Source organism: Pelophylax lessonae, assembly GCF_965119305.1.
Source record: "Pelophylax lessonae genome assembly, chromosome: 2".
Taxonomy (NCBI): Eukaryota; Metazoa; Chordata; class Amphibia; order Anura; family Ranidae; genus Pelophylax; species Pelophylax lessonae.
Window position 1 is genome coordinate 402,101,438 of NC_138769.1, and position 24,420 is coordinate 402,125,857.

Here is a 24,420-nt window from a genome sequence, read left to right on the forward strand (position 1 = left end):
CCAAACTTTAATTTCATAGTAGTTTGCAAAGGAATAAAATCAATAATGGGAAAACTGCTTCTGGGGTCCTATAAGTAAAATATCAGGCAACAGGCAACAATCCTAAGGAGTAGTCCTTATTCTAGGCAGAGGGTCAGTAACAGGAGAATCCAATGATTTGGCAAAGCAATCAGAAACAGCAAAGCTGGGGGGGAGGGTAGGAAAACAGGTAGCAAGACTAGGTGGCAGGTAGCAAGATCCCTGGGCTTGTGGTGCCTAAATAAGGAACCAAAGTTAATCAAAGGAGGACATCAGTGGCAGGGAGGTCCATGGTCATTGGATATTCAATATACAGGAGTCTAGGCACATGGAACTGACCCTAGCTGCCTAGCAATGAGTATGCCTTTAAAGAGCCAAGTAGAGCACGTGTCATGCTCCTAACATTACCCCACCTCCCCCATGGATTAGAACCAGAGCCCTTTGGGACTGATTTGTTGGCAATAAGATAATGAAATCTGTTTACAAGTCTGCACACAGGGAGAGAGGAGGAAACTAAGAATTTTTCTCAGGGCTAAAGCCCATTGACTCGTCGAGGTTCTGAAAATAATTGATGATACTTTCAAAGTCCAAGATGCTGGTCATCTCATATTCCTTTTTTACTGTTGAACGTTAGTGGTGACTAAGAAGAAACAATGTTGACAAAAGGCAGAAGTTGTAATTCAAAGGAAACCTCGTTAACAAGTTAGGCTCCAGAAGGTTTTACCCCCTTCATGACTAGGGCATTTTTTGCTATTTGGCACTGCCCTACTTTAACTGTTAAATGCACAGTCATACAATGCTGTACCCAAATGAAAGGGCGCCGCCGTGGCATCCATTGAAAGTTCAGCACCCCTCCTCCTTTCCCCACCGCTGGGCCAATTAAAAAGCGCAGTGCGCTTCGCGCATGCACAGTGGGAAATGAGCTGTGAAGCTGAAAGGCCTCACTGCCGGTTTCCCTTATGAAAAATGGCAGCGGCAGCACCTGAAAGCCAATCCAAAAATCAGCTGGGATGCCGACATCACAGGCTCCCTGGACAGGTAAGTGTCTAAAAAATTAAAAGTCAGCAGTTACAGTATTTGTAGCTGCTGACTTTAAATTTTTTTTTTCCCCAGGCGGAACTCCTCTTTAGTGATCAAGGATTTTTAATGTGACTGTGATATTATGGAGAGGCATCTCTCTGCTTTGCAGGGAGAAAAAACAGCCACATCGCTGCTCCATGTACAGTGTCCTGTGTTGTTAGAAAAACACAGGTATCTGTACTGTGATTCGCTAAGCCAATCAGCAGGTCCCAGCCATAAATCATTGGCTGGGGCCTGCTAACTGTGTTCTGTTGTAGTGAATCACAGTGCAGAGAGAGCGGCAGACACGCTGGCGCCCCCTACCCAAAAATGCCGGATCACGTATGTGACGGACCCCCTTACTCAAGAAGAGTATGTCCGCCAAATAAGCTTCCCTTGCCTGATACCAGCACATTCCAAGATCCCTTAGCCCACCCAGTCACTTGTCAAGACATCAGTGTAGGGTGGTAAGAAGCATAAAAACACAGGCACAAAGAGATATACACTTTGGGACAATCCCCCCTCCCCTTTAGCAGCTAATCCACGTACACATAAACATTCCATAGTGGGTTGATCTGAAGGCAGACAGAAACAATAGAACAATGGGATACAGGCACTTAACAATAACAAACTCCACCCCACCTCAAACTATCTAGCAATCTAAAAAGTGAAATTGTTTATCTTCATATATTTCTTGAGTGATATTGTTCAGAAATATTATTGTCCCAAGTGAAAGAGCCCCTTCATTCTTTCAACACAAACCACACATATAGAACCCAGGATAACAGAGGTAAACTGAAATGCTGAGTCCGGAGTGGTTGTACAGCGAGTTTGATTAATGCAGACCAAACTGGAGTTCTTGGTAACCCTGTGCACCTCATAGACACAGGGTGGCTTCCACATAGGAGGAGCCAGGGAAGATGGACAAGGAGTTTCCCGACCTCTCTAAGGTATCCTGGGTTCCACGAGTCCCCCACCCAAAGTGACTCCTGTCACAATGTACATATATGCAATCCACCACAGCAGGGCCTCCCTGCCGCAGTAAAAAGGCTGTGGATGGTCTGCTAGTGGTTAATCTGTTGGACAACCCTATAAGGAGGTTGATTTTTGAGTAGGAACCTTGAAGGGTAAGTTCCTTGTAGAGAGGCAGACCTGATCTGGAAAGTGTTTCTGGGAGGCAGAACTTGAATACAAGCTAGCTGGGGGTTTTGCTTCAAACTTGAGAAAATGTTTCAATAGCATTGTTGGAATGAGCAATATTCAAAGAAATGTCAGAGAAAGACCAGGATTTGGAATAAACCCATAAGCGCAATGAAAAGTTGACACTTCTCTGAAAAAACATGGCCAGTTATTATAGTCAAACTTTGCCAAAGGTAGGGCAGAAGACCATTCCAGTTTTCTTCCAGAAATGAAACAGCGAAGAAAAGTCTTTGGGGACTGTTTTATTAATCAGTCTGCTCATTCATTTGGGAATTATGGGCAGAAGAGAAGGACAATACTGTTAGATAAGGGCAATTCAGTGTGTTGCAAGCTGGCTGGTAAGTGAGCTGGGAATTGTGTTTGTTGTTTTTTTACATGCGCCGCCTTTCATGTGCTCCTCGCTCCCCCATAAACTACACTTGGATGGCAAGTCACCTCTAACTAATGGCACCATTCCTCCAAAACCACTTCATAGCTATAAGTTTACAGTTTCCAATTTCATACCTTAGTTCCTCACTAGAAAATTGCCAGAAGAAATAGGCATAGTGCCTATAGAATAGAATAGTGTCACTGATTAGAAGAAATAAAGCACTGAGAGAGGACTGCACAAATACGGTCATGTAAAGCATCAGGCTTCACAATGAATGGGAAGGGTCAGGGTGAAGTTTTTGAAAGGCAGAGACCAAAGAGTGGGTATAACATCCTATTTAGTAGGAGCAGTAACTGGTGTAATGGTTGTGGAAGATTTTTTAATGAGACCCCCCCCTATAGAAATTCACAAAGTCCAAAAAGCACTGGACAGCTTCCAGATCCTTTATCTGGGTCCATTAGGTGATTGGCTGTATTTAGTGGGATTCATGGAAAGTCTAGAATCAGAAGTAATTTAGCCTAGAAAGTGTACTTTGAAAGTCTGCTATACCAAGAGTGCTCTTGGAGTTCGGTTAGTACTGCATGGACATGATTAGAGTGTTTATCTAGATGAGGGGGAATAGATCAAGATATCATGCAGGAAGACTAGGAACCAGTGATGGAAAATGTCATTGATGGCTGGTGAATTATATAGAGAGTGAAAATGTCAGAAAGGTTTATTAGAGAGGCAGGCCCAGATGTCTCTAGAATTTTGTGTTATCTGGCTTACTGTGCCACTTAGAGTTGAAGTGGTCATGGCCACTGCAATGTAGGCAATGTCACTGCGTCTTTTTCCTGGTCTTCCTGAGCTGAGGGTCCGGGTACTTTCTGTGGCATGAATACTATAAGGGACCTAGGATATTGGGAGCTCAATTTCTCAGAATGTCTTTCCTGCAGACGTCTGCCTGCCTCATGGCCTCCTCTAAAGTTTTGAGTTCAGTGTAATGCACCAGGGAGTCCTTTAAGAAATCCACTAATCCAAGCCTAAACTGAATTCTCAAAGCTGGTTGACTCCATCCAGAGTTGGATGACAATTAGCAGAATTCCCTGCAATATTGCCGTGCCATGCGCCTCCTTTGCTGCAAAGCTCTGGTATTGAACTCTGCAGTGTGGGTGCATTCAGGTCATTAAAAAATGCATCAACAGAGAAGAGAGCTGCGTCATCCACAGGCAGACTAAAAGGCCAGAGCTGGAGATAACTTGCACTTTCCTGGCCTCGGAGACAGAAAAAGAAGGCCTGAACTTAAAGTACAGTTTCAAATATGAACAAAAATAAAAAAAACAGGAAGCAGTCTCCAAAACAATAATGAGAAATGTTAACCTCAGGTTCAGTAACTGAAGGGTCAGGTAGAGGGACTTTCTGAGGAAGATGCAAGAATAACTCTTAAACTTGGTAAGTCATTTTGCACAGCTCTTCAGTGAACAAAAAGGCCTGTGCTGCATCCATTACACTACCAGTAGTAAAGCTTTTTATTTGCTTGTGATAATTCAATACTTGCCCCCATGCCAAGGTAAAAAACTATAGCAGGTTTTTCTTTACCTTTAGTGAGTGGGCCTGTCCCGACCCTTAGCATGGCCATTTGACACTCAATGAACCAAAGGCTAGAAGAAAACAAACTGCTGCCTTGCAATGAATACAACTTCAGAGGGCCATGCCACCGTAGACTAATATGAGTTGGGGGGGGGACTTATCTCCCTTGCAAACTAACAGAGATGCAGACAGGGCTAAGAAGGTATAAGGTATGAGTGTAGGCAAGTCTTATGCTGCTAACAGTACCTTTGTATGGATAGTTGGACTGGATATTTTGTAGTGTACAGCCTAAATGAACCCTGGGCAAGGAGAGGAGGGGGGGGGGGTTGTGGGCTGGCGCAAAAGCACAAAAGATGCCTTATTTCGGGGGAAGGGGTGTAGCAGCTAGGGTGCTGCAGAAAGATGGTTGGGGGAGGGTCATAGGTTGAGTCAGTTCTGCTCTGTGTATAAGAAACTTGCAAGCAGATATTTGTTTTCGAACTGCAGGAATAAAGCCTTCAAACAGGGTAGTTATTATATTAATTAAAATCTGGGTCTGTTTCACCATGTTAATTATCACTAAATGACATTGGTTACCTAAGATAAGCCCCTTCCCACTCTATCACAATGTGCTATGTACATGCCTCACAATAAATTCCTTCTTCCATTTTTCTGTGGACCATATGGTAACAACCATAGTAATGGCAGGCAGTGGCTGTGTCAATTAAGTCACTGTATGTGCAGAAGTGCAGAAGATCATGCTATCTCAGTCATTTTTGTAACCTCTTACATGAAAAATATCAACAAAGCATATGCTTCCATAGTGTGTACGTGCCCCAATCCAAATCCAAAACACTGAATGTGCTTTCTGTGTGCAATCTGGTTCCTCAGCTATCTGCATTTCTGACAGACTGTGCCAACTCCAAGGGATCAAGGGGGACAGGGAGGGGAGCTCCAACACACAGACTGTGATTGACAGACAGCTGTGCATGTTTCCCTAGGAGATTGTGCAGAGGGGATGTATCCATTCCCTCCAAACACGTCTCAGATTGCACTTGGCTCTCCTCTATGAGCTGCTTAGTGTTCAACATCAGATCTCAGCTCCCTGCTTTGACAATTAGAAATTCTGTGTAATCTGTAAACATGAAATGGCTATAGATACAAGATGGCTGAAAATATGCAGGTACAACTTAATCAGGCCATACATGATTAATTTTCTTTTGTTCAACCAGCGGGTTAAACAATGGAAAATTACTCTAATCCTTTATCCCTTGGTCACTTCACTGAATATATGTTATGCCCCGTACACACGTACCGATCGTCGGCCGAACGATCGGCCGTCTTTTGTCTGAGGGCTGTCTTGTCTGTTGAAAACTGCAAAAGACTGCACACGAATTTTGTCGGCCAACAACAGCCGACTGCAGAAGTGATGTCATGTGATGGTTAACTTTCCGTGTGTTTTTTCTTTTCTGAGCATGCCCAGTCTTGCAAATCTGCTGTCTGTCGGCCGAATTCTGTACTGACTGGCGAACAATCGGCCGTTCTGGTGTTGGCCAACAAAAATTTTAATGCCTGCAGGACAGATTCTTTTCGGCCGAAAGTGCGCTGTCGGCAGTCGGAAGTATCATACTAACAAGCCGAAAATCGGCCGATCGTTCGGCAGCCGAACATTTTCGGCCGACAATCGGTACGTGTGTACGGGCCTTTAGAGCTTACAACCACTTCAAAGCTTTGGAGGAGATGGGTGAGGTGAACTACAAACACTAATCAGCAGAGATTACATACACTATTCGGAAGCCTACTGAAGGGAGTAGTCCGGCATCTTATCCTTGGGTGCTAGAAGCCAATATCCCATCAGTGACCATGGGTATCTACTGTTTATGGTAGCATAGTATGATGGAAAAACAAATTTCATTACATATGCACATAGTAATCTTCATTCATATATTATGGCATTATTTTTTTCACCTCTTGGATATCATGAAGCTGACAAGTCAAAATTCTGCTTGCAATCCTTTCAGAAATACACCTTCAGTCTCAAAACAATCTTGGAAAGTCATTTTATAAGAACATCATACTTAATAATCAGCTAATTACTTTTTCATTATGAAATCAAAAGGGTGCAATTTAAAGGCTGGAACTTTTAAAAGTATGTCTTGAGTAATTACCAATGCGGTTTATCACTAGGTTAACATCAGATGCCCTTCTTTCCCAGCTTTACAATTTCTATTCATTTATACCAAGATAAGCTAATTGAAGCAATTATGCTTAACGGCTGAAATTTTCATGGTGGGATTAGAAATTACAAAGGTAAAAGAACCGTACAACGGACTTTAATGTCTTTTATGTAACATTCCAATCAATGTACAATTTAGAGAAAATGTATAAAAAGCAAGTTGTAGAACGGAATGTCTATTTATTTTTCATTGTCAGTTGTTCTTCTTTTAACAGAGTGAATGACTGCTGTCCAAGTTAATCAACAAGGTCATTGTTAAAGAAGCCCTGCATTCTGATTATAAATGTATTTAATATAATATAGTATGGAAATGTGGGATAATAAGTTATTTTTGTTGCAACCTAACATAATTGAAATAGGTGTCAGCATTGAAATTACTACATTTCATTTATATAAAAAAAACACAAAAACACTCCACCTGCTTTTTTAGTGAAACAGGCATGCATAAACAGTAGTGTCATATAGTAAATTGTCAATTATGACCTGCTGGGTCATGAAAATTGATATACCATGTCACTAAGTACAGTTTGTTTCACACCATCAGTATCTTCCTTTAAAACATGACTCTAAAATGTAGTCTTTTGTAGAGGTTAGTTGGGACCCATGTATGTCTTACTATTTTATACCCTAAGAGCCTCCTTTTCCATTTAAAGTGCAACTCATGTTACTTTTTGGCTAAAGTAGGCATAAAAGGAACTCGTTTGCATTTTTATTGCTGCCTGTGTCTTTCTTGGGGAATTTTCCTGACATTTCCTGTCGTGGAAATTTTTACTTAAAATAAGAGGTAATCCACTCTCACATTTGTCACTAAAACAGTTGTTGCAATTAGATTTTTTTTTTCTACTCCTTCTCTGATGATAAGTGTAACACTAAGGGTTTATGTTCAGTATATGTTAAGGTGACAAATATCACTTGAAAAAAACTGATTAGATCAATAGTGATCATATAATTTCTTATTTCCTGAGACCTCTTAACATATTATGCAGTTAACCACTTAAGCCCCGGAAGATTTTACCCCCTTCCTGACCAGGCCCTATTTTGCGATTCGGCACTGCGTGAATTTAACGGAAAATTGCGCGGTCGTGCGACGATGTACCCCTTTTTTTCCCACAAACAGAGCTTTGTTTTGGTGGTATTTGATCACCTGTGCGATTTTTTGATCATGCGTTATAAACAAAAAAAGAGCGACAATTTTGCAAAAATAACAATATTTTTCACATTTTTTATATGAAATTCCCCCAAAAAAATGTAAAAATCTAATTTTTTTAACATTTTAGGCCCTTTTTGTTTGCTACATATGTTTGGTAAAAAAATTTGCAATCAGTGTATTTTAATTGGTTTGCGCAAAAGTTATTGCGTTTACTAACTAAGGGAAAGATTTTTGTCATTTTTATTGTTTTGGTGGCGATCTGCGATTTCTTTTGCGGGACTGCGACATTGCGGCGGACAGATCGGACCCTTGACTGACATTTTTGACACTTTTGGGAGTACCAGTGACATTGCTACAGTAATCAGTGCTAAAAATGTGCACTATTACTGTAAAAATGACACTGGCAGGGAAGGGGTTAACTTTATTGGAGAAGGAGGGGTTAAGTGTGTCCCTAGGGGCGTGCTTCTAACTGTGAAGGGATGTGGCTATTTTTGTAACAACAGAGAAATACGATCCTGCATAGCAGGACCATGTGATCTCTGTTCTTACACAGGGGAAAAAATGACAGGTGGCTTTGTTTACATTAGCCACCTGCCTTTCTCCCTCTCCACCGGGAGATCACGAGTGACCGGCGGACATCGCACTCGCGCGGACTGCTTAGGGAACGAGCGGGGGCGGGAGTGCGCCTCGGGTGGTGCGCTCTCGCCCCCTATAGCCTCACAGGCTAGTGACGTACCCCTACGTCACTTTGCCTGTGAGGGGCTGACCGCCGCCGTAAATAGTTGTGTGGCGGTCGGCAAGCGGTTAAGCATCAACTTTAGCATTTGTACTGTGCTTCTTTAGCTGTGGTATTACCATCTGAATGATTTTTTTTTTTCTAAAAAGATTGTATTGAGATAAACAACGTTTAACAGACAAACAATGCAGGTTCCAGTCCAATAGTGTCATATACATACAAACAAGTAATCATAGTCCACCAGTTAGAATTTACAGAATTTTCTTCCACTCAAACTTGCCCACCCTGTTTTTAAATAGGGGCAGCATAGCAGCACATCCAGGCGCTATGTAGTGTGTGGAATGTAATTACAAGACAGCTGATGGGATGTAAGGTGTATAATCCTCTAAGGTATTTTTATGTGCGTACCCAGCGCTGCCTAACCATAAAGTGCTTATTATGTGTCTCTATTCATTTTTTGTGCAGAAACATAATAGTTACTGTAAACTACAATACACAATACTTTAAAAAACTAAAGTTCAATCAGTGCAAAAACTGTGCATGAACAATAAGTCCTTTAAAGTGCTGGACATCTTATTCTTTCAGTACCAATATGTTCCAACAAGTGCCATTGTGCTCCCCTCTTTATGTGCCCTTACTCACTGGCTAGTGATGGGTTAAACGCCTGTGTTTCAAAAATAATCCTCCAGTGGCAAAAAAATGTTTTTTTTTCTGTCTTTTGTGACTCCGGCAGGTAGGTCAAAGAACCTCATATGAGGTTATTAAAAAAACATATAAAAGCCAATTGCACACTTACAAAACTATCCTCTTGCATGTGAGCATGTAATGACGCTGTTCTGGATTTCAAAGTTGTGGTTTGCATTCCAAAGAGCGGACGTGACATAACCAGAATTATTCACCCGCTTAATGCATTTTTACTCTACCCAGAAAGCGTCAGAAGCGTCCTCAGAAACAACCATTATTTACCCCACTTCATGTCTGGAGCAATATTTTTACTTTAATGTTTTCCTACACATGCTTTAAAATTACTTAGAATGCCCTAATATTATATATTTTCTGAAATCAGAGGCTCTGGACAAATAAATGTTGGAAGTTGCATTTTTTTATGTAGCACAATGTTTGGCAGCTGTTTATCAAATGTATATTTTTAGGAAAAAATACACTGAAATACATTTTAGTGCACACAACTACAATTTAATACCCAATTTTTGGTAAAATATAAAAGATTGGGTTGCACTGAGTAAATGGATACCAAACATGTCAAGACTCAACATTGCATGCACACATTAAATGGTGACATTTAGAGTTTATCAATTTAGAGTTAACAACAAATTTTGGCTTTAGAATTTTTGTTCTCACTCCAACGTTGCCGGTGATACATCACATATGGCACACTTTCTGTTTACATACACAAGAGGAACCTTTGATCGCGTTTGCATTAACATGTATGCATGGGGAGTTGGAGGAGCTTTTACTTTTTTAAATTTTTTATTACAAATTCAATTTTTGTGCACTTTTTAACCACTTAAGCCCCGGAAGATTTTACCCCCATTCCGACCAGGGGGTATTTTGCGATTCGGCACTGCGTGACTTTAATGGACAATTGCGCGGTCGTGCGACGCTGTACCTAAACGAATTTGGCGTCCTTTTTTTCCCACAAACAGAGCTTTCTTTTGGTGGTATTTGATCACCTGTGCGATTTTTTGATCACGCGCTATAAACAAAAAAAGAGCGTCAATTTTGCAAAAATAGCAATATTTTTCCCATTTTTTTATATGAAATTCCCCAAAAAAAAATTTAAAAATCAAAATTTTTTTACTTTTTCGGCCAAATTGTTTTATGCTACCTATGTTTGGTAAAAAAAAATCGCAAAAAGCGTATTTTGATTGGTTTGCGCAAAAGTTATCGCGTTTACTAACAAAGGGAAAGATTTCTGTCATTTTTGTTTTTTTTTTTTTTAACGTGTAATGGCGGCGATCTGCTATTTTTTTTGCGGTACTGCGACATTGGGGCGGACAGATCGGACCCTTTTTACTTTATTGCTTTCAAAAGGGGGCTAACAAGCCCCTTATGTGATAGCATGATCAGAGCACAGATATGTTTCCTCTGCCCGCCAATGCAGATAATCAAGCACAGATCATGGAAAATTGAAACTGGGTGTCAAAAAATGCTTGAAACTTATGGGTTCATTAGTTTCATAGAAGATCAGAGAATTGATGTTCCTCAATCTCCACCTTATCTCATTGTCTGGTCTGTTTACCACAGTCCTGGGCTACCCAGACTAGGACTTTTAAAACAGCCTAATGGGCCATATACACTATAAGATTTTCTGAAGACTTTTTCCTTTAGACTTACCAAAACCATATAATATGAGGTCAAACCTAAACATTTTCCATTTGTATGCAATCTGGCAGGCCCTTGCACTACATAGAAAAGGTAAATCTGAAGGAAATCTAACCACAAAAGTTAGATAGTGTGTATCTAGCATTAGAATGTGAAGTGATTACATTCACATATAGACATACATTAGAAAAGGTAATCTAATACTCCTCAAAATGTTGAGGAACTATAAGTTTCAGCTGTCACTTGTCAAGGCATGCTGGGGCCTTTATCTAGTGACTACTAAAGTGTTAAGTTATTCTCGGTTATTCTCTGTTGTGCTCAGTTGCTTGTTTCTTATTAGGTCTGAATCAACTTTCATTTAGGTTCTATCTAAAATAAATTAATCTAAATAATACCAGATTAATTGGCATCTGACTTTGGCCCTTGATTTTGGAATTGGTTCATCAAATAAATTAGCCAGCACATCTCTAGTCTGTGACTAAGAGCACAGCCTGAGAACAAAGTGGAAGGATATAAATCTCCATGGCTTCTCTACTAGGAGAGCATCTAGTTTTCTCTATGGAGAAAACATTCAAGCTTGATTGGAAAAATATTTTAAAGTCATGTTTAATATTTCAGATCAGCAGCATGGTTAGCTTTGCACAAGCTCCTGAAAATGCATAGAAAATTACATACATTGTCACTATAAGAAACACCTAACAGGCTGGGTCATAGCAGAGTTCATACCATAAAAAACTATAGCACCTAATACATTTCTAATAGACATACTATATACAGCATGTTATCTTTTATGTGTAATATTTTTCTAGTTGCTGATGTATAAGCTTACCCTTTAGTGGCATCTGCAACCAGTTTCAGACATTCCACTGGAAACTATTTCTACTATGCAGTCATTAAAACCAATCTGTTTAATTTTGCTTTGTGATAATCTCATACTATTTAGAAACATCTGAATTGCAAGAGTATTTCTGATTATTTTGCCGTGAAGACTAGTGCAAGGGCTGACTTCCAGAAACATTTCAGTCAGAAATCATAGACAGTTGGTTGCAGATATGTTTACATTTTTTTTTTTAATTTCTGTGACATTTATCAAAAATGATGTGTTGACTACAGATTGTCATACAGTTGAACGTTATGAATGATGTGGCTTTTATTGCTGGATATCGTGATTGCCCCTGGATTGTAACAGGGAACATTATTGTTTATTTTATTTTTTCCTTATAATTAAATTATGATTTTAAAGTGTCTGTGTTTCTTTACATTAAATACCTTGAAATGAGTAATCATTGGTACTTATGTGCCTTATACTTCTTTCCTTAGGTGTGTGGAGAGTGAGTATTCTACATAGAGACATGGTGCCTTGTAAGGTTGATTACCTTCTTCCAATCCCAAATGTTTAAGGCTTGGGGCCTAGTATGGCATCCCTAGCTACTGAGGCTGCATACCTATGTAGCCAGGTAGCAATATGGAGAAAGAGGCATTGCCTTTTATTCTTATCTCCCTCTACTGAGATACTGATGTTATGCTGCATCAGCTTCCTCTGACCAGCAGGGGGAGAGCTAAAGCCAAGCAATCCCATATACTTCTTTACAGAGTGCCGAAAATCCTGGGAGCAGTTGTCTGAGACAGCAGCCAAAAAATTAGACAAATAGACCCCTTACACTACTGATTTCAAGAGGCACTGTGCAGTAGAAGTTGAGAATTTTTTTTTTTTTTTAATGGCATGGGAAAGTTCTTCCCCTTGGAACTGAGGGAGTTAGAGAGAGAACACCTCTGTCTGGATATTTGCCTGCCAGTGGGAGACCATACCAGCAGAGATCTGAGCCTAAGACTGGGAATGAGGACACCAGGGGACAGTGCAGCACCACGCACATCACAGCACTTGCACCGCTCCTGCATGTAAACTGGAGCATCCACTCACCCTCTGCTTGCCACCACTGATCAACTAAATCTTTTGGTAAGAGACTGAGGGCTCCCCTCTTTTACATCTAGAGGTCACTGCAACATCCCAGGGACTGGAGAGAGGGGAATTCATCCATTGCTGATACTGCAAGCAGGGACTAAGAAACTTAGGACAGGACACCAAGTGTTTCCAATCCATACCGCCTACCTGCAAGGAAGGCTTGAAAAGCATCAGGAAGCTGTCAGTAGGTATCTATGAGGTACTGTAGAGTGGTTTCACAGCTGTGAATAAGTATGGACTATCTGGAGACTGGCACTGTTTTTCTGAGCTGAGACAGTGTTAAGGTCTTACCTTGCCCTCCTGCTGGCAGCCACCTTGGACATGTGCAGACTGATTGCATCATCACTTGCCTGGTTGCCTCCAATAAAGTGGTTTTTTTACCTGCATCCCCGAGTGGTCTGGTTTCCTGGCACCTCGACAGACAGGTACAAAAAACCCAAGTGTGGGACTGATATATTGGTGGCAAGCCGTTATGTTGTTTTAAATATACCAGGATTATGAACTATTTGCTTTATTTAAGTCGACATTTAGGGTATAATTCACTCAACTCCTATAACAAAGGAGAAGAGTAGGGAGTAAACAAGTTATGAGACTCACAGTTGAATGTCAAATTCTGCTTACCCAGTTTAACCACTTAAAGACCGGCTGGCTCTCCTGCGCAAACCGCCGTACCTGTTCGCTGGCTCGCAGGAGCGGGTCTTGGGAGGCATGATCGTGCACACACTCTCTAGCCCTGCAGCTAAGATACAGGTCCGGCGGCCACGATGGCCGCCGGGAACCCGGCGATCCCTGCAGGGACTGACAGAAGGCAGTGTGCCATTGTAAACATGGCACACCGCTCATTCTACCACTGATTGAAACAGGGCTCCTGTGTTCCTGTTTTTTTGGAACACAGGAGCCCTGTTTCCATCCACTAAGTCTGACTCCCACACAGTTAGAATCACCTTCTAGGTACACATTTAACCCTTTGATCGCCCCTGGTGTTAACCCCTTCCCTGCCAGTGTCATTATTACAGTAACAGTGCATATTTTTAGCACTAATTACTCTAGTAATGTCACTGGTCCCCCCAAAAGTGTCAAAAATGTCAGTTAGGGGTTCGATCTGTCTGCCGCAATATCACAGTCCCACTAAAAATTGCAGATTGCCGCCATTACTAGTAAAAAAAATAAATAAAAATGACATGAATCTTTCCCCTAGTTAGTAGACGTGATACCTTTTGCGCAAACCAATCAAAATACACTTATTGGGATTTTATTTACCAAAAATATGTGGCAAAATACAAATTTGCCAAAAATGATGAAAAAATTTGTTTTTTAATTTTTTTTTATTGGGAATGTTATATAGCAGAAAGTGAAAAATATTGCTTTTTTTTTCAAAATTGTCGTTCTTTTTTATTTATAGTGCATAATCAAAAAACTGCAGAGGTAATACCACCAAAAAAAAAGTCCTGTTTGTGGGGAATTTTATTTGGGTACAGGGTCGCATGACCGCGCAGTTGTCAGTTAAAAAAACGCAGTGCCGAAATGCAAAAAAATGGCCTGGTCATTAAGGGGGCAAATCCTTCTTGTCCAGAAGTGGTTAAGCTAACCCCTGTCACAATCCAACTTGTGATACAACTTAACAATTCAGGACAGGACCTTAATCTTGCACTCCTTATCAGGCCAAAAAACAAATCAGATGGTCTAGACATAAATATTACTTTAAAAAAGGATAAAGCTGATTGTATTCTGGCCATGCCCCTCAATCAACTGGATAGATTTGATTTTTCAAAACTTTGAAGAAATCACCTAAAATCAAAAACAAAATCACATAAAAAATGTGCAACTGAAAAACGAAGTCACACCTCTGTTATGGAATACTGACTACCCATTTTCTTTCATCCAATTCAAAATAGTCTAAAAATGACTCCCACTTTCCTGGTATAATCACATTTCTATACCCCTCTCCAATTTCTACCAGAGTTTAAACCTGTTCCAGCTTACCTCTGCAAGTGGGAAGAAGAAACCTGGCCAAACATTGTCATCAGAAGGGAGAAAATTGCCTGGCCATCTCATTTTTGATGAGTTTCTTCACCTCTGAGACTATTTACAAAGATATCATGCACTAGTACCTTGCACTAACTCCTATAACCCATGTGTCACCTCAGAATCCCAAGCCTCTGTACTCTATTCAAATTCCATAAATTCTGGATCGTTTATCTCTCTCGTCCTCCCCTCTGTATCCCCCATTTTTTTTCTTCCCTTTCCCCTCTGCACCCTTCCTCCTTACCCATTCCTCCTTAACCCCCCTTTTTTCATTAGTTTAAAATGCACTACTGATCACCCACTACTAACCCCAGATATCTTGTGCCCCCACCTTCTATGCCATTTTGCTGCCCCTTGTGATCCCAACTGTTCTACCTCACATGAACTTATGGTTATACTGTTCACCATCTTTACAGTATGCCTTAATTGTTCTTTGTACACTTTAATTATCAAATTTCCCATATGTACATGTTTGTGCATATTTGTACCCCCTGCATAAAACCTTTACGAAAAAACATTGAAAATAAACTACAATATAATAAGTTTAAGGCAAATACTACATTAACAACTCTTCCCTTTAAGTAATAAATAATAAAATATTAGTTTTTCATTTTTCCAAAGAACTCCTTGGCATAGAACTACGTTGTAACTGACCTTGCACAATAATCTAATTCTGTAGATTTATAATGCTTTCCATGGTAAATGTCAGAACTAAATTTCAGTTTCACATGTGCACAGGGATAAAGCTCTTTCTATTTCTTGGATGCAATGCTTTTGAAATATAAAAACTGGTGGAGTTTCTCACTTTACATAGTAACACTTCTCCATATAATGTTGTCTCTATTAAAATGTTATAAAATCTTCTAAAGACAAACGTGTTGTTTATAAAATATGTAGATTGGCTGCTTATAGTAACTTTAAATTACAATGAAAACAATTATATCAATATAAAATACTGTATCACCAGTAGCTTTAACCACTTGCCGGCCAGCTGCCGTGTATTTACTGTGGCAATGTTGCAATGTTGCACAAAACCTGTATGTCGTTTCATTCAATAGCCACTAGATGGCGGAGGCGAGCTCATGCATTGATTGGCTAGCAGAGATGTCAATAAACAGATCCAGCAGACCTGATGTCCGCCCGCCACCCATGATCATCCCCGGGAAAGGCAGAATGGCGATGTAAACAAGGCAGATCGCCGTTTTGCAAGGGGACAAGGTGGAGATCTTGTGTTCCTGCTAAGCAAAGTTAGTAAGCACCCCTTAGGACACACTTTACCCTGTGATTGCCCCTGATGTTAACTCCTTCCCTGCCAGTGTAATTAGTGCAGTGACATGCAGTACAGTGCATTCTATTAGCACTGTTACTCTATTAGTGTCACTGGTCCCCAAAAAGTGTCAAAAGTGCTAGTTAGATGTCCAATTTGTCCACCGCAATGTCGCAGTCCCGCTAAAAATCTTACCTCCATTTAGTAAAAAAATAAATAAATAAAAATTCAATAAACATTTTGTATCATTAGTAGACACTATAACTTTTGCCCAAACCAATCAATATACACTTATTGAGATTTTTTTTTTTAGCAAAAATAAGATTGATGTCCTTTTTTCCCACAAATAGAGCTTTCTTTTGGTGGTATTTGAACCCCTTTTTATTTTTTTTTGTTTTGTTTTGTTTTGCGCTATAAGCAACAAAAGACTGACAATTTAAAAACAAAACAAAAAAAAAACAATATTTTTTACTTTCTACTATAAAACATATCCAATAAAAAAATATAAAAATTTGAATTTCTTCATAAGTTTAGGCCAATTTGTATATATATTTTGGTTAAAACAATTTTAAAAAGCATATATTGATTGGTTTGTGCAAAAGTTATAGCATCTTCAAACTATGTGATAGATTTATGGACTATTGTTTTTACTAGTACAATCAGCAATTTTTAGCGGGACTGCTTCATTGCAGTGGACAAATTTGACACTAAGTGACACTTTTTGGGGACCAGTGACACCAATACAGTGATCAGCGCTAGAAAAATGCACTGTGACTGTATAAATGACACTGACAGGGAAGGGGTTAACATCAGGGACAATCAAAGGGTTAACCGTGTTTCCTGGGTGCGCTTTCTTACTGTGTGGGGGATGGACTGACTGGAGGAAGAGAGACATCTCTGTTCCTGATTAGCAGGAACACAAGGTCTCTCTCTCCCCCCCTGTGACTGAACAGCGGTCTTCCTTGTTTGCATAGGCAGACCGCCGTTCTGTCTCTCCTACGAACGATCGGCAGGTCCAGGCAGTCATCCCTGCCCCCGGACCTACTGATTGGCTCCCGCTGTGTCCAGTCACAACAGGAGCGTGGCTCTGGTGGTGCACACATGCGCCCCAGAGCCGAAAATGGGAATCATGTACAAGGATTGTGATTTTGAGCTTTGGGGTCCCCTGTCCCAGTAAATGTACGTGGGGCGGTCCTTAAGTGGCTAATCAAAACTTGGTAAAACTAAAGCAATAACCTTACATGAAATTTGCACAAAATACATTTTTATTATGGTACATGGTTGTTGATTGTAAAAACCTTTGCAAGTAGTGTGCATTTAGTATAGGTGATTATACTATTATTTTGTTGCATCTGTCCCTACTTTGACCGGTAAATATGCGGACGAGCGTGTTAACATGGGATGTATTGCTGCTTGTAAAATGAAACTGCAAAATGAAAATTTTGCTTTGAATTTTGGAATATTCCAATACATTTTAATGTAAAAGCTTTTCACATGAAGAAATGAACAGTGCTTCAGGCTGCTGGAACAGTGTTCAAATAGCTAAGCAGCAGAGATCCTTTGGGAAGTGTCTTCAGTCTCAGAGTATCACTTAAGGGCAAAGAAGAGTTCATTGAAGAGGAAATCACTTTAATGTGAATTGAGAACATTTTATATGTCTCACTTTTTTTGTTATGTATGCTTATTAATATAATTTTTAGGGTTCAAGGAAAATGCTGCAACAGTGTTCTGTTTCTGCATTTTTACACACACATATAATTGCAGATAAAAATCAGTAACTGTTTAGGTATGCTGAATGGCTCCTAAAATCCAGTTCGATTTTTAAAAATAACAACAATAGCTGAGGAACACTTGGATTACTTGGATTTTTTTTTCTTTGGAAGATCTATATATATATATATATATATATATATATATATATATATATATATATATATATAATTGGAAGGTATATATAATTGGAAATGCTTCCTAATATTAAGGTCCTAGGGAGAAGGGTGGTTTATCAGCAGACGTTTTTGAGACTTGTTAAAGGATAAAAAGCCTTGCCATCATTTTTAGAGTCTATTAATGCATATTTTGGACTTAATGCATTACTGGCCTTTATGTATAAGGTAACACTAGTGGCTATATTAAACCAGGTAAGGAGATAAGCCATCCAGATTCACATTGCCCAATATACTTGCTTACAGTAAATGTTAAAATAACAGCTAAAATGTTAGCAAATCACTTGATTGTGATAATAAATACAATTATAAACCCTGACCAAACAGGCGTTATGCCTAATTATATTATGCTTTAAGCCCTCTCCCCATACAGGACTTATGCAACTCTCAAGTCATGAAACACATCCCTCACATCCTGGACATTATTGGTTTCAACTGCCCCCTCTGTTAAGCATTATAGATCACTGTTAACCAGGACAACAAGAAATAAGAGCAGTCAAGCTATGACACCCATGAATACTTGAATCCTCACTTGCCACTTGCCACAATTGCAATTTTGCACTGATTGTACTATTTCAGCTTTTAGATGTTCACAGATCTCATGGGTAGACATTGGGGCAGATTACCTAAAAGTAGGCTGTTCACTTTGTAAGGGAATTTTTCCTTATAACAAAATTAAATTCAACTTTGTACATGTTAGACCTAATATATAAATAAGTAACAGAAGTCAAATAAACCTTTAGGTTGGGTTTACTCTATTGCGAATTGAATGCGGGTTTCCCCGCATCCAATTCACACGTCAGGAGCCTGTGTCTGACTCTCAATGGAGCTGGTTCACACAGCTCTGGGAAGGCTGTGGAGCGAATTGCACAGGAGTCGTATGTATCTTCTGGTCCGTTTCAGGTCTGAATTCAGCCAACAATTCAAACCGAAATCAGACCTGAAACAGTGAACAAGGATTCACCGGACCCCTGCTGTTAGCCGCTCCAAGCGTAGGTGTGAACGCAGCCTCAAAATACCTACAGTACCTACTTAGCTAAGTGCAACATACTTGCAAAATTAACAGCCTATTTACCTTTGGTAAACCAACCACATAGGAGGAGATTTACTAAAACTGGTGCACACAGAATCTGGTGCAGCTGTGCATAGTAACCAATCAGCTTGTAGGTTTTATTGCCAAAACTTAATTGAAAAAGATGAAGTTAAAAGCTGATTGGTTACTGTGCACAGCTGCACCAGATTCTGTGTGCACCAATTTTAGTAAATCTCCCCCATAGTGTCCTATATTCAATTTAGTATTATTGTTGTTTTGTGCATGTGGGTCTTCATTTTTAGAATATGTTAAAAATCCAAGAACTGAACAAGATTTCAGTGAAATATCAACAAAAAAGCCAAGGAGGTTAACATTAACTTGAAAAAAATTATGGCTCTGGTGTTCTGGGCTATTTCTAGACAAAAGAAAAGGAAGTATAGGGGTATTCAAGGGTGGCCTCAAAGTATTGACATATCTATATAAAGTACACACAGATGTCATCTAAAATGTATCAAATTTACTATACAAAGTTAAAAACATATACAGATCTTAATACATATACATACATTAACCACTTGCCGTCTGCTCACTAGAGCTCTACTGCGGCAAAGTGGTTCGTTATCGTCTGGCGATGTAGACCTACATCGCCAGACACTCCCCTCTCTCGGCGGCGCGCGCACGCCGCGGGAGGCTCACTCCCGCTGTATTCAGTCACAGTGGGAGTCGGGCCAGGGGAGGAGCAGCGGCGATCGACGCTGCTCTTCATTGATCGTCGGGGATCTAGTGTGGAGATCCGCCTGCTTGTGTAAACACAAGCGGGTGGATCTCCTAAGTGACAGGCAGTGACAGATTGCAGGGTTCAGCATAGCTGAACATGCGATCTGTCCCTGTGTCACTCAGTCACCTCCCCCCACACACGTCAGTAAGCAACAGGCATACATTAACCCCTCCCTCTCCAATAAAATTAACCCCTTCCCTGCCAGTGTCATTTTTACAGTAACAGTGCATATATATAGCACTGATTACTGCAGTAATGTCACTGGTACCCCCAAATGTGTCAAAAATGTCAGTCAAGGGTCCGATCTGTCCGCCGCAATGTCGCAGTCCCGCAAAAAAATCGCAGATCGCCGCCATTACTCATTAAAAAGAAAAACACCAAAAATGACAGAAATCTTTCCCTTAGATAGTAAACGCAATAACTTTTGAACAAACCAATCAAAATACGCTTATTGTGATTTTTTTTACCAAACATAGGTAGCAGAAAACAAATTGGCCAAAAATTTAAAAAAATTTAGATTTTTACATTTTAGGGGGGGGGAATTTCATATAAAAAAATGTGAAAAATATTGTTATTTTTTCAAAATTTACGCTCTTTTTTTGTTTATAGCGCAAAAAGTAAAAATCGCACAGGTGATCAAATACCACCAAAAGAAAGCTCTGTTTGTGGGAAAAAAAGGACATAAATTTCGTTTGGGTACGGCGTCGCACGACCGCGCAATTGTCAGTTAAAGTCACAAAGTGCCGAATCGCAAAAAGTGGCCCAGACGTAAGACAGCAAAATCCTCCGGTGGTAAAGTGGTTAATACATATGCCAAGTGTAAGGAGTTACTGTAAAGTGTATAGGTCCAATAGTGTGTTTCACGATTAAATACTGTTTCTTCAGATTGCCATAATCGCTTATAACAGTTATCCAGTAGATCTGCTAGTTTAAAAAAAATATATCAAACATATATATATATATATATATATATATATATATATTCAATTATTTGATTTTTTTTTTAAAACTAGGAGATCTATTGGATAACTGTTCTAAGCGATTATGCCAATCTGAAGAAGCAGTATTTAACTGTGAAATGCGTTACTGGCCCTATACACTTTACAGTAACTCCTTACACTTGGCCTATGTATTTATGTATTAAGATCTGTATATGTTTTTAACTTTGTAAAGTAAAATTTGATACACTTTTTACGACATTTGTGTGTACTTTATATAGATATGTCAATACTCGAAGGCCATCCTTGAATACCTCTATACTCCCTTTTCTTTTTGTATTTGTTTTATTTGTGGGGTGGCATAGATAATGTTTGACTCCCGATGATGCTTAGACAGTCCTATGATATTTATGTGTATGCTATTTTCAGACAACATTGTAGGTTACTTCATACAGCGCCGCTAAGGGAAAGCATGATAAGCATACTATATGTTTGTACAAGCGGTACATATCTTCTCCTAGGGTTTGATTATGTATGCCCTACTTTTGTTTTCAAATGTAGAAGTTAGAGCTTACAGTAAAAGGTAAGAAGGTTCTTTAAAATTAAAGTGCTCCTCAGTGCCACCTCATCATTGTCACCTCATCAGTGCCACCTTACCAATAACCCATCAGAGCAGCCTATTAGTGCCCATCAGTGCGGCTTTGTCAGTACCCATAAGTGAAGAAGAAAAATTATTTATTTGCAAAATTTTATAACAGAAAAAAGAAAAGAAAAACTTTTTTTTTTTTCAAAATATTTGCTATTTTTTCATTTGCTTAGCTGAGAATAAAACCCCCAGTGATGAATAAACCAAAAAGAAAAGCTAAATCTGTCTCAAAAAATGATCAAAATGTAATTTGGTTTCAATGTTGCATCGCAATTGTCATTCAAAGCTGAAAATTGGCCTGGGCAGAAGGGGGTGAAGTTACCCAATATTGGATTGGTTAATCCTTGTGCTGAAATTAGTAATAATAAATTCAATTTAATTTTTTGTTCATGTGCTATGCTTATTCTAGCTCCACCTTTGAGATCAGTCATGGGCAGATGCAAGTGAATTAAATTAGACTTGCATATGGGTGCATCAGTTAACAATCAGGATTTGCAAAAAGTGAAGGTGTTCCTTAACCAGCTCCAGGTATATCAGGTCTAATATGCTAAACTATCATAGAACATAGGTTTGATTTAGTAAAGGCAAATTGACTATTCCCTTCATAAAGGAAATCTTCTCTTGGCTTAATTATTCTAGTAAAAATCCACTTCACATTGAATACTCAATATAAGAAAAAAAATGAATATGAATAGATGATGGAAGTAAGAAGAGATTCACCCCATTCGTTATTGTAAGTAAAAAGTCCCTGGGAATTGGAAAACCTAATATGGCAAGTAAATTATTGATTTTACGATAATCTTATCACACACAAAACATAATAAACATATCTTGCTATACCCAGCTATTTTTACTAATAATAAATTCCCTAAGTGTTTTTCTATCTGCTTTCTCTAAGTTTCAGTTTGGATTCCAGTCTCTACACCTACATAACTTTAATTAATGTTTGCATGAGGGAGAATTATCTTGTCTACTGTTGTTATTTAAATGTTTATCTTATTGAGGAGAGAAAACAACCATTGTGTACATTATACTGATATATTTTTGTTTGTGTTCTGCATGGCTATCAATGTGTAATTGCTAAAAGATAAAGTGTAAGAATTTTTAAAGGGACAAAAATTCAAAATAGTTATTACAGTAATTCACAAATGTTAAAGTAGAACTTTGCTTTGCCAGCATAATAAAGTAAAAGTATGGCTTTGTTTTTTTTTTTTTCTCCAGATACATACTTACCTAGGTAGATGCAGCATCGGTCTGATGCTGCATTGGTCCCCCCGGCGCCTCTTCCCTGAGAACTGAGTGATTGAACAACGCCGATCACTCGATTCTGACAGCTCCACGAGCAGAGAGCTGCTGACAGTCAGTTAGCAGCTCTCCACTCTGCTCCCTCCTAGCTCATTGGAGTGCTGAACTGTGGAGAAGGTGGGGAGTGGCAGACTCAGGCTCTCAGCAGCTCACTGAAAGACTGAGCCGGGTGACAGTCCAGGCACCTGGAAGATTCTCACTTCCATTGTCGCAATGACGTGGTGCCTGGACTGACTTCTGTGACATCAGCACAGAGCAGACTTCAGTCCACTCTCTGCAGAAAACGGGTCACAGGAGTGCAGAACACATTGCACTCCTGTGATCCATAGGAGAAGTACAGCCAAAGGAACTTTAGCTATACTTCTCTTTTAGGTGTGTAACAGAAATTACACCTACTATTTACCCGTATTCACTTTACTGACCCTTTTAGCCATTTTGGGTTTTTTGGAAGCAGAAAGCAATGCCCTTTATTAGGGCTACTGGGCAGGGCATCAACAGTGTGTATCAAATTAGTTCATTTAAGTTAGCTAACTGCTGTTTAAGAGACCTAAGTGATGCATAATGAGATAAAAATAATGCTGAACTATTATTGCTGTCTTAACATATCACGGAACGGAATAAAATGGATAATATAAGCGATCATAACTAAAAGAAAGTAATTAATAAAAGCTATACTTGATTTTTTTTCACAGCTTTATTGTCTTGCTGGTGCAATATGTCCACTGTGTGACATTGAGGTTTCCTTGAAAAATACCTAGAGTAATAGGAAGAGCTCTCCCAAAATCCTCAGGGCTTGACTAATTCAGTAGTAAAAGTAATCAGCCAAAAATATCTAGCAAGGGCAACTTTTGCCACAATTCATATAGATATGACAAGCTTAATCTCATATCTATAGGTATGTTTACTTACTTTTATAGACCCCTTAGACTGTTCTTAAATGTTGCAATTAGCTCATTTGTTTAATTCCTGTTTTCAAGTTCAGAAACAACATACCCACATCAGTTTTGCTTGCAAATTCACCACTATATATAACTGTGGGTGACTGTTATACATTTGTGCTTGAGTATATATCTGTTATCACTATTGTTCAAATGTTGGCCAGTGATTCATGCATGGATATGCAACTTAAGAGCCAACAATATGTAAAATCAGGAATTACTAAAAAAAAATTTGGAAAGTGAATTTCTGCATGAACAGAGAATACATGGAACTGGTTTTCAAGTCTAGATAGTTAACCTTATTTATCAAACAGCACTAACAACATTTTATATTTTAAAATGTAAATGTGAACTAAGACTGGGCACCATCACCACCCTCCCCACCCTTTGGTCCCCACTGTACTTACCTCTGGCAATCCCGAGCCATCAGTGCTCCTACAGCCACTAAAGGGGTCAAGGCATTTGAAATCCCCACTGTCCTGTGTAAGTTCACCTTTACATTTTTTCTGTAAAGGTGAACTAACCCTTTAAACAATTAGGGCCAACAAAGGTCAAGTTTTAGGACCAAAAATTAACATTTTGTACAAATATCCCTTCAAGCATAAATCAAGATAATTCCTAACTATTTTTTACCTTAATGCATACCCTGCATTAAGGTTAAAAAAAAAAAAAAAAAATTACAGCTTGCTTCCCCCCCCCCCACCTCCCTAAATACTTACCTGAGTCCTCAATGGATCCAGCGCTGTGCACCACTGGATCTCTGGTTCAGGTGCTGAAAGCGGTACCATTATTTTGCATGTAATTCTTAAAGGACGAGCAGCCCAAACCAACTATTTACATATGATTTTTTTTTTACTGTGCTTTCTTCTTTATAACATCTTGGGTATGATAAAGTTTGAAACACAAAATAATAAATTATAA

General features: G+C 39.3%; 1 protein-coding gene across 1 annotated transcript in view; it reads right to left on the reverse strand.

Moving 5' to 3' along the window:
- The window catches only part of GALNT17 (polypeptide N-acetylgalactosaminyltransferase 17), a 630,956-nt gene that overhangs the window by 177,230 nt on the left and 429,306 nt on the right, over positions 1–24,420 (reverse strand). The window lies entirely within an intron of this gene.